Here is a 12719-nt window from a genome sequence, read left to right on the forward strand (position 1 = left end):
CGAAATTCTATTGAAATCCACACTTCGGGGTTTTAGTGTCTGGTTTCCATGAATAAAATGGCCAAGCGAATGATAAGTCAAGAAAGCAGCACGCAAATTGCCATCGGGTATCCTATAAAATGGCCAACCGAAAACAATGTTGCTCTGGAACTGGATGTAGATATGCATTGCGCCTCATGTTTTTACTTCTAAACCATGGCTCCCATGTTTCTCATACCACTGCCACAAGTTCTCCAAAGAGATATTCGATATCTCATGTCTGCATAGAGGATCATTAGTAGCTTGACTGCAGAGGCAAGCCCGACAAGTCCGAATACTAACAGATGGGCATATAAATGGAGAGGCAGAATTAAGAAGTTTCTCAAACTCGGCAGCAGGATAGCCATTACCGATCTCAATGGCTTTAGAGGCTAGCTGTGCCCTATGGGCATCATTCACTGCCTGAGAAATGTTTCTCCAATCATTTTCAAGACTATGAAAGGTTTGGATTTTAGCTTCAGGAACGAAGAACTTCGCCGTAGCAGCATTGTCGTAGCCCTGCTCTAGAGTGCATGTGTTATGATTTCTCAACTTCCCAAACTGAGTATCACCAGGTAAAGCTTTTATATTTTCTGAATTTTGACCTACATTTATCACTCTGACATTCACTGAGGAAGAAACAGGAGCTTGACATTTAGAAGCCAGTTGCTCATGTGTAACATTTTGACCAGGAGGAGAAACTTCTTTGTCCGCTTTGTCACCCTCTCCATCCACAGCAGGAAGCTCCTGCCGCCGCGCTGTTAGGTCATCGAACTTCTCTGATCTAGATAACAAGTCAAATTGATGTTCAACCATTTGATCATCCACGTTGGATACAACAATCGGGACATCTCCTGTTGCTTCCACATTACGGGAACAAGCTTTGGGATTCGGGATTGGTTTAAGGGAAACATATTGAACATTCCTTTTCTTGTATCTAGCCCTGAAAGAACTTGTTCCAGTTCGAGAATCTGCAACATTAATTGATCTTTTTGCTGAAGCTATTTGAGTAGCTGAACCAAATACATCATCTGATTGCGTGTTAGTCTTCAAACAAACATTTGAAGAGGCTCCATTAACTGGAGATCCTTTCTGACATTGACTTTCATTCTCCTCCAGTGGATCTAAACACTTATTTCTCCTGGGATTTTTTGGAAATTTGAGCTTTTCCTGATTTTCATGTGCGGATTGTGATAATATAATAGAATCATTAGGAAGCTCTTTCTTCAATGTACTCTTTTTCAACCTATCATCAAACAGTGAGAAACCTAAGTTCAATTTTTCCAAGTCACAGTTGCTTACATCAGCATCATTCTTCTGGACCCTTTTCCAAATACAATGATAATTTTCCTTTCTCGCATGGCTATTCTGGTTTCCAGTACTACTTGCATAGACATTTGAGTATTTCGGAACTCTTCTAAAATACTTATCCTTCTTTTCTGTTACATAAGGATTCCCAAGATGCTGCTTTGAACGCTTTTTCCTCTCACCAGCACTGTTTAAGATGTATCCAGCATAAGAAACCTCTGTACTTGCAGGTGATTTACATCCACCCGAACTACATCTTTCATCACTCCTTGAGCCAAGAGCAATAGAGCTCACGGTCATGGCATCTTTGTATCACAGCTTGAGTTATTGAACATCCAACTGCAGATTGCAGCTCATTTAGGCCATTACTGCACTTGAGATTTCTATTCCGCTTCCCCTTCTTTCTAGGTTTTTTCCTTGAGTATCTGTCTGTGGATCTATTTTCCTTAGGGTCATGAATATCCATATTTTCTACACTATTGGCATCAGATCCCCGGGAGATGGTTCCAGGAAATTCACATTCGATAATTGGATTTTGACCAGAAGGAATGATTGATAACATGTCCCATTTCTTTAGATTGCTGAAAGCACCTCCATCGTGTAGAGAGCTTCTAGACGAGATTGATTCAAGAGGAGAGCCAATATTAAAAACTCTTTGAATTTTCTCTCTACCAAACAAGAAAGAAGTTAATGGCAACAACGAACCAACTTGAATTCTATTTACATTTGATTGAAGTGATCTCCGACGGTAGAGATATTGTTGTGGAAGAACAAGAACTCTCCATAGTCCATTGGATTCCAAGACAAAGAATGTGACATCTGTAGACCTGCAAAATGATTCATATGTTAACATATGAACATTGTTAAGCTTAAACCAATATCATGTGAAAAGATATAGGGCCAACTGTTGGTATCTCATGCGATATTTCAATTTATAAGAAAAGCTATAAATGTGGTATATGAATCTTAGCAGCATTCGTTAATTAACAAAATATGTCAACGAAAGATTTACTTTCCTTAACAAAAACTTATAAAACTGGAATAACCATCTATGAGCTATCCACCAATTTCTCACCCCTCAAAATTAAGAATCATGCATGCTAATTTTTAGGATCTGTTTAACTTTTTTCCCTTAAGAAAAAGAAACAATGTGGCCTAAAGTTTTTTCTAATTGGAATTCAAATTAGGATAATATACATTCTATTTTAACATGTACATTTGTAACTACCCAAGCAATCTCTTCTCTTTTTCTTGCTAAAAGATATTGTCTTTCTATATTATTTTTGCTTTTGTATCATTTAAAGAATATGAAACTAATAAATCTAGAATATATAGTGTATAATAATATACAGATGAAAACCAAATAATTATAAAAGGATATTAAATATTACTATTATATATTGACTATCACAGTTAAAATAATAGTACTAAAATAAAATATTGAATATATCATCTATTTCTTGAAAAATTACAGTGAAATGTTGATATTATCTCCTAATAACAATAATATACACTAATTATTTAATGTACATTATTATGAAATATGCATTATATTTTATTATGTTTGCTTGTGACCAAGAGATCACGGGTTCGAGCCATGTAAATAGCCTTTAGCAGAAATGCAAGGTAAGGTTGCGTACAATAAACCCTTGTGGTCCGGTCCTTCCCTGAATCCCGTGCATAGCGGGAACTTAGTGCAGCGAACTGCCTTTTTTTTTTATAGACATCGAAAAGTTGAAAAATATTTCATGTCAAATATACATAAAATATATTCAGATTTTACCAAGAGTATATAAATTATACATTAAATATACCTAATACATATATCAAATATGTGCATTTACTTATAGGTCATATATACAAAAATATAAATTTTATATATATATATATATATATATATATATATATATATATATTAACGTACGTATATTATAGCCTTAAATATAACTATAATACCGGATATAATTGGTAATATTACTAATTTCCTTTTTGTGTTCCGATTTGGTTTGGTTTAACAAAAATTACATGTTCTAGAAATTCTATTCTATTTGGTTTAGGTTGACACATATAAAACATTTGTGTAGGAAGATATTTTCCAACTTAACATTACAAATTAAATTCTAGAAATTATATTCTATTCTTTTATGACTTGCATAAAATCTACTTTTAGGTATTATAGCCATTTACATGTATATCATGCACGACTGAAGCTATTCACCTACAAAAGGTAAAAGTAAAATAATGACATGTTAACGTTTGTAGTTGTAGCTGTTGTATCGTAACAGGGATAACATTTTTGGAGTTCTAAGTAAATTATAGCCATAGTTTTTAGTTTTGAATATCAAAATCTTATACATTAACATAGTATTTTACTCGAAATTTTATATATTAAGAGATCAATGGTTTATTTTACATTCAAGACCAATGTTAGTGTAATATAATACTGATTTTCATCATTCAAAAGATTTGTCTCATGTACTTTTCCATGTCAAATTCGCAACTGTCTTACGTCGTGTTTCTTTTTGTGTGTAATTCTTCTATAAATTTTAACTTTTTATATTTTGTATAGATGATTGTTAAAAGTTTCTAATCCTATTTCATTTTGAATACAATAAGTAAATTCTTAAATATATCTATAATTATAACTGCTTTATGAAATCTTACTATACTGCTTTCACGTCAACGTGAATGACTATAATGATATTTTTGATAATTTTTTATTTATTAGAGTATGCTATAACAAATGCAAATTATTTACTTTGCCATCGAATAACTGAGAAGGGGGCTTAGTAGAGTGTTAGAGGACGCATACACTTGTAGAGATCAGAATAGGTTATTAGGGCTACCGAATAGACTGGAACACATATATAAGGTATAAGACTAGGGATTTTTAAACAATAAGAAGCAAGATGCAGATATTCTAAAAGAGAATGGGAAAGAATCAAACACGACAAGAAAACATAAACATTCGTAAGTCGTTGGCTTTGGTGGCACAAAATTTGTTAAGTATCTTGAGTTTGACAATATCAACCATTCTATGTTCACTGAGTATTTCAGTACATACTGCAGAGTATTATATTCGGAACCCTCAGCCGATCGAAGACATAGACAAAAAAAATATAATTAATCGAATTGCTACTGGTAAGAAATTTAATATTTACACTTCAAAAGAATTTCTTTAATATATTTTATAAATTTGTATCTATTTATACTCTTTTCTTGAATAGCGGAGAAGATGAAATGTACTATTTGAGATTATTGTTGAAGTATGTTAGAGGACCATATTCATTTGAAGATTTATTCATGGTTAATGGAAGAGGGTGTCAGACATATAAGGAAGTTGCAAAAGACTGAGGGATATTAGAATGAGATAACAATATTTCTGAATGCTTACACGAGGAAGTTCTCTTCAAGATGCCATCAGCTCTCTGAAGTTTATTTGCAACTATATTGGTACATTATAGTTCAAGTGTTCAACCGATGTTAGAAAACTGTGGGATATATATTACGAAAATATGTCATCCGTAATGTTTCAAAAGCACATGTCCGTTTTTCAAAAGCACATGTTTCAAACGATTCATCCATATTATCAACGTTGTTTTTTTTATACAACGAGCACACTAAAGTACATTATTGACACGATCCAAAATTTCACCACAAGCGTCGTGATGGCACCTAATCTCTAAAACTAGGTAAGCCGATTTCCATTGCATTTTTGAAATCATCATTTTTTTTTTAACTAACAGCGAAAATAATTACAATATACAACCTCCCAAGACTGGCAGTACTGAGTCACGAACTCTAACCGAATACATAGAATGATCACGAGGACCGAATATACCATACTGTTTGATTACAAGTTAACAGTACAATGAAATGAAAGGACTCCAAAGAACTGCGACGACCAAGCAGCTCTACCTTGAATCCTAACGATCCCACTTTAACTCTGCTCAAGTCCGTTATCTTCAATACCTGGCTCTGCACAAAAATGTGCAGAAGTGTAGAGTGAGCACACCACAGCGGTGCCCAGTAAGCATCAAGACTAACCTCAATGGAGTAGAGACGAGATACAGTCAAGACACTCACTAGTCTAATACCCTGTGCAATATAGCAATATACAATAGTATTGGAAAATAACTAGCAATGATAACAACAACTCCATCCAGTGATATGCACAGTAAGAGAATAAGATCACCATTTAATATCTCTCAACAATTAATTAATAAAATTACACTCAGTTAAATCAAGTTCTTCAATTAAATATCCTTCACATATAATTCTACCAATTAACTCTCTTTCAAATATAATTTTCCTCAAATAATTATCTTTCAAATACAATTCTTTCATATAATACTTTCTAAATAAAAATCCTTCCAAATAAATATTTTGAATATAATTCTTCAATTTAAAAAGTCACCATGTGACACCTCATTTCATAATCATAAAAAAATAGGGGTCTCAGCCCATTTTCATATTTTTCATAAATACGGGTCTCAACCCATTTTTCATATCTCCACGGCACTTCATGCCCATAATTAAATTATTATATTTTCCCGGCACATCGTGCCCTCATTTCATATCTCACCTGCACGGACAACTCACGTGTCAAATATCATTATCATTTAATCACAGCACCTCGTGCCCACATTTCATATCATAACCACAATTCACATGCCAATATTTTCAATGTATATAAGATCCACATGATCAATTTATTTCCACTAAAGTGAGTTTAAAAGTTTTTAAATCAATTAAGAAATCAACAAAGAATTGAATTTATTTTTATAAATTATTTGGGTGAAGAAAATAACTTTGCACTTATATCAAAGCATCAGATAAACTACTGATTTGGTTGTAAAACTATTTAATTTAAAAACATAATAATAATTCATTTTATTTAAATCAACTCAATCATCAAAAATCAGTAAGAAAATCAGAAATATACTTCTTCAGAGTCTCGTGCTAAAAAGCCAAAGTCTACACAATACAACTAGGAGCACAAAATACATAATAATAAAGTCAACTAGTACACCACGGAAGAAGACAAGAATTTACATATTAAATAAAACCAAATCACCCAACGCAAGAACATGAATAAAGAAATATCAACAGGGCACTCCCGAGGTACCGCCTCGTAGTCCCAAATCATAAATAAATTCACAATATCTCATTTACTTATATCACCGAGGGAGCCTTCACATTAAATTTTTAAAGAAATCATTTTCCGAAATAGCATCCCGCGTTTTAGCCACCCTTATCACACCGCATGACTTCTAGTAGTTCCCCTACTAGCCACGCGTTTGAAGTCACCCTTATCTCACCGCATGACTTCTAGTAGTTCCCCTACTAGCCACGCGTTTCAAGCCACCCTTATCTCACCGCATGCGTTTCATCACCCTGACTTTATATCACTGCAATGACTTCTAGTAGTTCCCCTACTAGCCACGCGTTTCAAGCCACCCTTATCTCACTGCATGCGTATCAATATCACAATATTTCACAAATCGCACCTCAAGTGCCCAAATATCACAGCATAATATAATTTGCACCTCAAGTGCCCAAATATTACAGCATTTCATAAATTGCACATCAAGTGCTCAAATCTTACAACATATCACAGATTGCACATCAGGTGCTCAAATCTTACAACATATCACAATTGCACATCAGGTGCTCAAATCTTACAACATATCACATGTCACGACCCAATTTCACCTGTAGGTCGTGATGGCGCCCAACACTACAGCTAGGCAAGCCAACTAATAAATTAAGCATACATTGATAAAATTTAAAACCAAGAAAATATAAACCTAAACTCTACCAATGTGTGTGCCAAAACTTGGTGTCACAAGTGAATGGGCATCTAGTAGATTATACAAAACTCCAAATACTGTCTGAAATGAAATAGACAGAATGTAAGTATAAGAAAAGACACTGATAGCTGCAGAAAGGCAGCTCACCACTATGCCTCAAGATGACGTGGGTATGTGATGATAGGTCCTCCACTAGTACCTGTCTCAGATCCTGCACAAAAAGTGCAGCAAGTGTAGTATGAGTACGTAAACAACGTGTACTCAGTAAGTATCAAGCCTAATCTCGAAGTGGTAGAGACGAGATGGCCGACTTTGACACTCACTATGGGTCAATAATAATAACTAGAATATATCTAGGATATTTAAATCAACATGATTTACAAAATTTATAATAATTTGTTTAATCAGCAGAGATAATCAAATTCTTTCGAATGTAACAATTCTTAATATATTAATTAAATTCCTTCAATTCAGAAAAATTCTAATTTATCAATTTAAATCTCATTTACAGGGGTAACAATTAATTCCATAAACAAGCAAGAATAATAATTCATTAAATTCCAAAGATTTTTTCAATTTATTAATTATCTTCTCAATTTGAAATAATTTATTAAAGTATCGTGTAATTATTATTATTAAGCACGATTTCTGCCGAGGACGTACGACCCGATCCAAAGTATCGTGTACACTGCCGAGGGACGTGCGGCGCGATCCATAGATGCATCTATCCTGCCGAGGCGTTCGACCCACTCCACAAGAAAGGAGGACATTTTCTTATGTGCCTTCGGAAGGACAGTATGTTTATTATAAGATAAATTTGGGAGGAGAACAATTTCTTTTGACAATTAATTTATTTAAACAGACAATCAAGCCTATGAGATTTTCACCCTTTAATATCTTTATCTAACAATTCACAATATGTTCATATATATATATATTCACAATATATTCATATAGATATCAATTAATATAAATAAATCAAAGAATACAATTTACACAAGTAAGGCATGCTTTGAGTCTTAAACTACCCGGACTTTAGCATTAATAGTAGCTACGCACGGACTCTCGTCACCACGTGCGTACGTAGCCCCCCACAATTAGCAACACACACACACAAATAGCAATAATTATTTAATTTTAATCACCTATGAGGTAATTTTCCCCTCACAAGATTAGACAAGAGACTTACCTCGTCTTGCTCCAATTTAATCCACTATAAGACCTTTTCCACGATTATCCAACTCCGTCTGGCTCGAATCTAGCCAAAATAATTCGATACAATCACTAAATATTATAGGAATCAATTCTATAAGAAAATACTACATTTTAAAGAAAAGATCCCGAAATTAATTAAAAATTCGCTCGCGGGGCCCACATCTCAGAATCCGACGAAAGTTACGAAATCTGATAACCCATTCAATTACGAGTCCAACTATACCAGTTTCACTCAAATCCGACTCCGAATCAATACCGAAATCTCAAAATTTCGTTTCTATGAGATTTCTAGATTTATTTTTCAAATTTCAATCTCAAAACACTAATTTATGGTGAAAACAATGATATACTTGTATATGTAGACCAAATCTGAGTTAGAATCATTTACCCCAATGTTTTTCCCTTGAAAATCTGCCAAAAGTCGTCTCTGCTCAAGCTCAAGTTCGTCAAAAATGGCAAATGGGACGAATGCCCTCTTTTTATAAAACTGCCCAGCAGCCTTCGGAACTCGTCCTCGAACTGGACCTCGATCGGGGCTTCGATCACAGGCTCGAGCGTGGACCTCGGTCATGGCCTCGATCAGGGCATCGAGGTTGGGCCTTCGATCAGAGCCTCAATCATGGCATCGAGCTTGAGCCTTCGATCAGGGCATCGAGCATGGGTCTCGAACCTAGCCCTCGAGCCTTACCTTCGATCATGCCCTCGAGCCTTGCCTTCGATCGAGGCTTCGATACTGAGCCTCGTCCCTGGCTTCGACTCAGGCCTCGATCGTGGGCTTGATATCTGGGTTCGATCTGGGGCTCGATCTGAGGCTCGATCACAGCCCAGAATATGCAGCAGAAGAGAAAATTGCAGTAGCTTTTTAAGTCCAACTTTTGATCCGTTAATCACCCGAAACTCACCCGAGGCCCTCGAGACCTCAACCAAATATACCAAAAGTCCTAAAACATCATACGAACTTATTCGAACCTCTAAATCACATCACACAACGCTAAAACCATGAATCATACCCCAATTCAAGCTTAATGAAACTAAGTTTTCAACTTCTACATTCAATGTCAGAACCTATCAAATCAATTCCGATTGACCTCAAATTTTATACACAAGTCATAAATTACATAACGGAGCTTTGAAAATTTTCGAAACTGGATTCCGACTCCGGTATCAAAAAGTCAACTCCCCGGTCAAACTTTCAAACTTTAAATTCCTATTTTAGCCATTTCAAGCCTAATTTCACTACGGACTTCCAAATAAAATTTCGATCACGCTCCCAAGTCCAAAATCACCATACGGAGCTGTTGGATTCATCAAAATTCTATTCCGGGTCATTTTCTCAAAATGTTGACCGAAGTCAAACTTAGTACTTTAAAGCCAACTTAAGGAACCAAATATTCCGGTTTCACTCCAAACACTTCCAAATCCCGAACCAACCATCCCCGCAAGTCATAAATCATTACAAGAACCTATGGGAAATTTTATTTTAGGGAACAGGGTTCTAAAAGTTAAAATGACCGATTGGATCATTACATTCTCCACCTCTTAAGCAAACGTTCGTCCTCGAACGGGTTTAGAATTGTACCTGAAGTGCTGAATAAGTCTGGATATCTGCTCCGCATGTTTTCCTCGGCCTCCCAAGTCGCTTCCTCGACTGGTTGGCCCCTCCACTGAACTTTTACTGCAGAAATCTTCTTGGATCTCAACTGGCGAACCTGTTTATCAACAATGGTAATTGGCTCCTCTACATAACCCAAGCTTTTATCTAGCTGAACTGTGCTGAAGTCTAACACATGTGATAGGTCGGCATGATACTTCTGGAGCATAGATACGTGAAAAACCGGATGAACTCCCGATAGGCTGGGAGGCAAGGCAAGCTCATAAGCAACCTCCCCAACTCGTTTCAACACCTCAAATGGGCCTATAAACCTTGGGCTCAACTTGCCCTTCTTCCCGAATCTCATAATTCCCTTCATCGGCGAAACATTCAAGAGAACTTTTTCACCTACCATAAATGATATATCACGCGCTTTCTGATCCACGTAACTCTTTTGTCTGGACTGAGCTGTACAAAGTTGCTCCTGAATCAACTTTACCTTTTTCCAAGGCATCACTTACCAAATCAGTACCATATAACTTAGCCTCATCTGGCTCAAACCATCCGATAGGTGAACGACATCGCCGACCATATAAAGCCTCAAATGGAGCCATCTCGATGTTGGATTGGTAACTGTTATTATAAGCAAACTCGGCCAAAGGCAGGAAACGATCCCACTGACCTTCAAAGTCAATCACACATGCCCTAAGCATATCCTCCAAAATCTGAATTGTCCTCTCTAACTGTCCATCGGTCTGCGGATGAAAGGCTGTGCTGAGCTCTACACGGGTCCCCAACTCACTCTGTACTGCTCTCCAGAAATGTGAAGTAAACTGAGGACCTCTATCTGATAGGATGGAAATTGGCACACCGTGCAACCGAACTATCTCCTGAATATAAATCTGGGCCAACTTCTCTGAAGTATACGTAGTCACAACAGGAATAAAATGTGCCGACTTGGTCAACCTGTCAACAATGACCCAAACTGCATCAAACTTCCGCAAGGTTCGCGGCAACCCAACTACAAAATCCATAGTAATTCATTCCCATTTTCACTCAGGTATGGTCATCTGCTGAAGTAGGCCACCTGGCCTCTAGTGCTCATATTTAACTTGCTGGCAATTTAGACACCGAGCTACATACTCAACTATGTCCTTTTTCATTCGTCGCCACCAATAATGCTGCCTCAAGTTACGATACATCTTCGTAGCACCTGGATGAATAGAATATCGAGAACTGTGTGCCTCTTCCAGGATCCTTTTCCTCAGTTCATCCATATTAGGAACACACAGACGATCCTGGAGTCGTAGAACACCATCTGCTCTAATAGTAACTTCCTTGGCATCACCTCGTAGTACCGTTTCACGAAGAACCACCAGGTGTGGGTCATCATACTGGCGAGCCTTGATCTGCTCAAATAGTGAAGATTGGGCCACAACACATGCAAGAACTCGGCTGGGCTCTGAAATATCCAGCCTCACAAGTCTGTTAGCCAAGGACTGAATATCCGAGGCTAATGGCCTTTCCTCTGCTGAAATAAAAGCCAAACTACCCTTACTCTCCACCTTTCTGCTCAAGGCATCTACAACCACATTTGCTTTGCCCGGATGATACAGGATAGTAATATCATAATCTTTTAGTAACTCCAGCCATCTACGCTGCCTCAAATTTAGATCCCTCTGCTTGAACAAATGCTGCAAACTGCGATGATCAGTGTAAACTTCACAAGACACCCCATAAAGATAATGCCTCCAAATCTTAAGAGCGTGAACAATCGCAGCTAACTCCAAATCATGTACCGGATAATTCCTTTTGTGGGGCTTCAGCTGATGTGAAGCATATGCAATAACTTGACTTTCCTACATCAATACACAACCCAAGCCAACGCGCGAAGCGTCGCAATACACTGTATACATCCCCGAACTGGAAGGTAACACTAACACTGGTGATGTAGTCAATGATGTCTTGAGCTTCTGAAAGCTCACCTCACAATCATCGGGCCATCGGAAAGGAGCACCCTTCTGGGTTAATTTGGTCAAAGGTGCTACAATAGATGAAAAACCTTCCACGAACCGACGATAATAACCTGCCAAACCCAGAAAACTCCTGATCTCTGTCGTCGAAGTGGGACGATGCCAATTCTGAACTGCCTCAATCTTTTCGGGATCAACTTTAATACCTTCGCCCGATACGATATGTCCCAAAAATGCTATAGACTCTAGCCAAAACTCACATTTAGAGAACTTAGCATATAGCTTTTGTTCCCGCAATGTATGAAGCACTACTCTCATATGCTGCTCATGCTCCTCCTTACTACGTGAGTAGATCAAAATGTCATCAATGAAGACAATGACAAATGAGTCAATATATGACCTGAATACCCTGTTCATCAAATCCATAAATGTTGTCGGGGCATTAGTTAAACCAAAAGACATTACCAGAAACTCATAATGATCATATCTAGTACGGAAAGCAGCCTTCGGAACATCCGAATCCCGAATCTTCAACTGATGGTACCCCGACCTCAAGTCGATCTTAGAGAATACCCTAGCACCCTGCAACTGGTCAAATAGATCATCAATACGCGGCAACGGGTACTTGTTCTTAATAGTGACTTTGTTCAATTGGCGATAATCAATACACATCCGCATTGTTCCATCCTTCTTTTTCACAAATAATACTGGTGCACCCCAAGGCGATACACTCGGTCTGACAAACCCTTTGGCTAGTAACTCTTCAAGTTGTTCTTTCAATATTTTCAATTCTTTCGGAGC

Source organism: Nicotiana tomentosiformis, chromosome 3, assembly GCF_000390325.3.
Source record: "Nicotiana tomentosiformis chromosome 3, ASM39032v3, whole genome shotgun sequence".
Classification (NCBI taxonomy): Eukaryota; Viridiplantae; Streptophyta; class Magnoliopsida; order Solanales; family Solanaceae; genus Nicotiana; species Nicotiana tomentosiformis.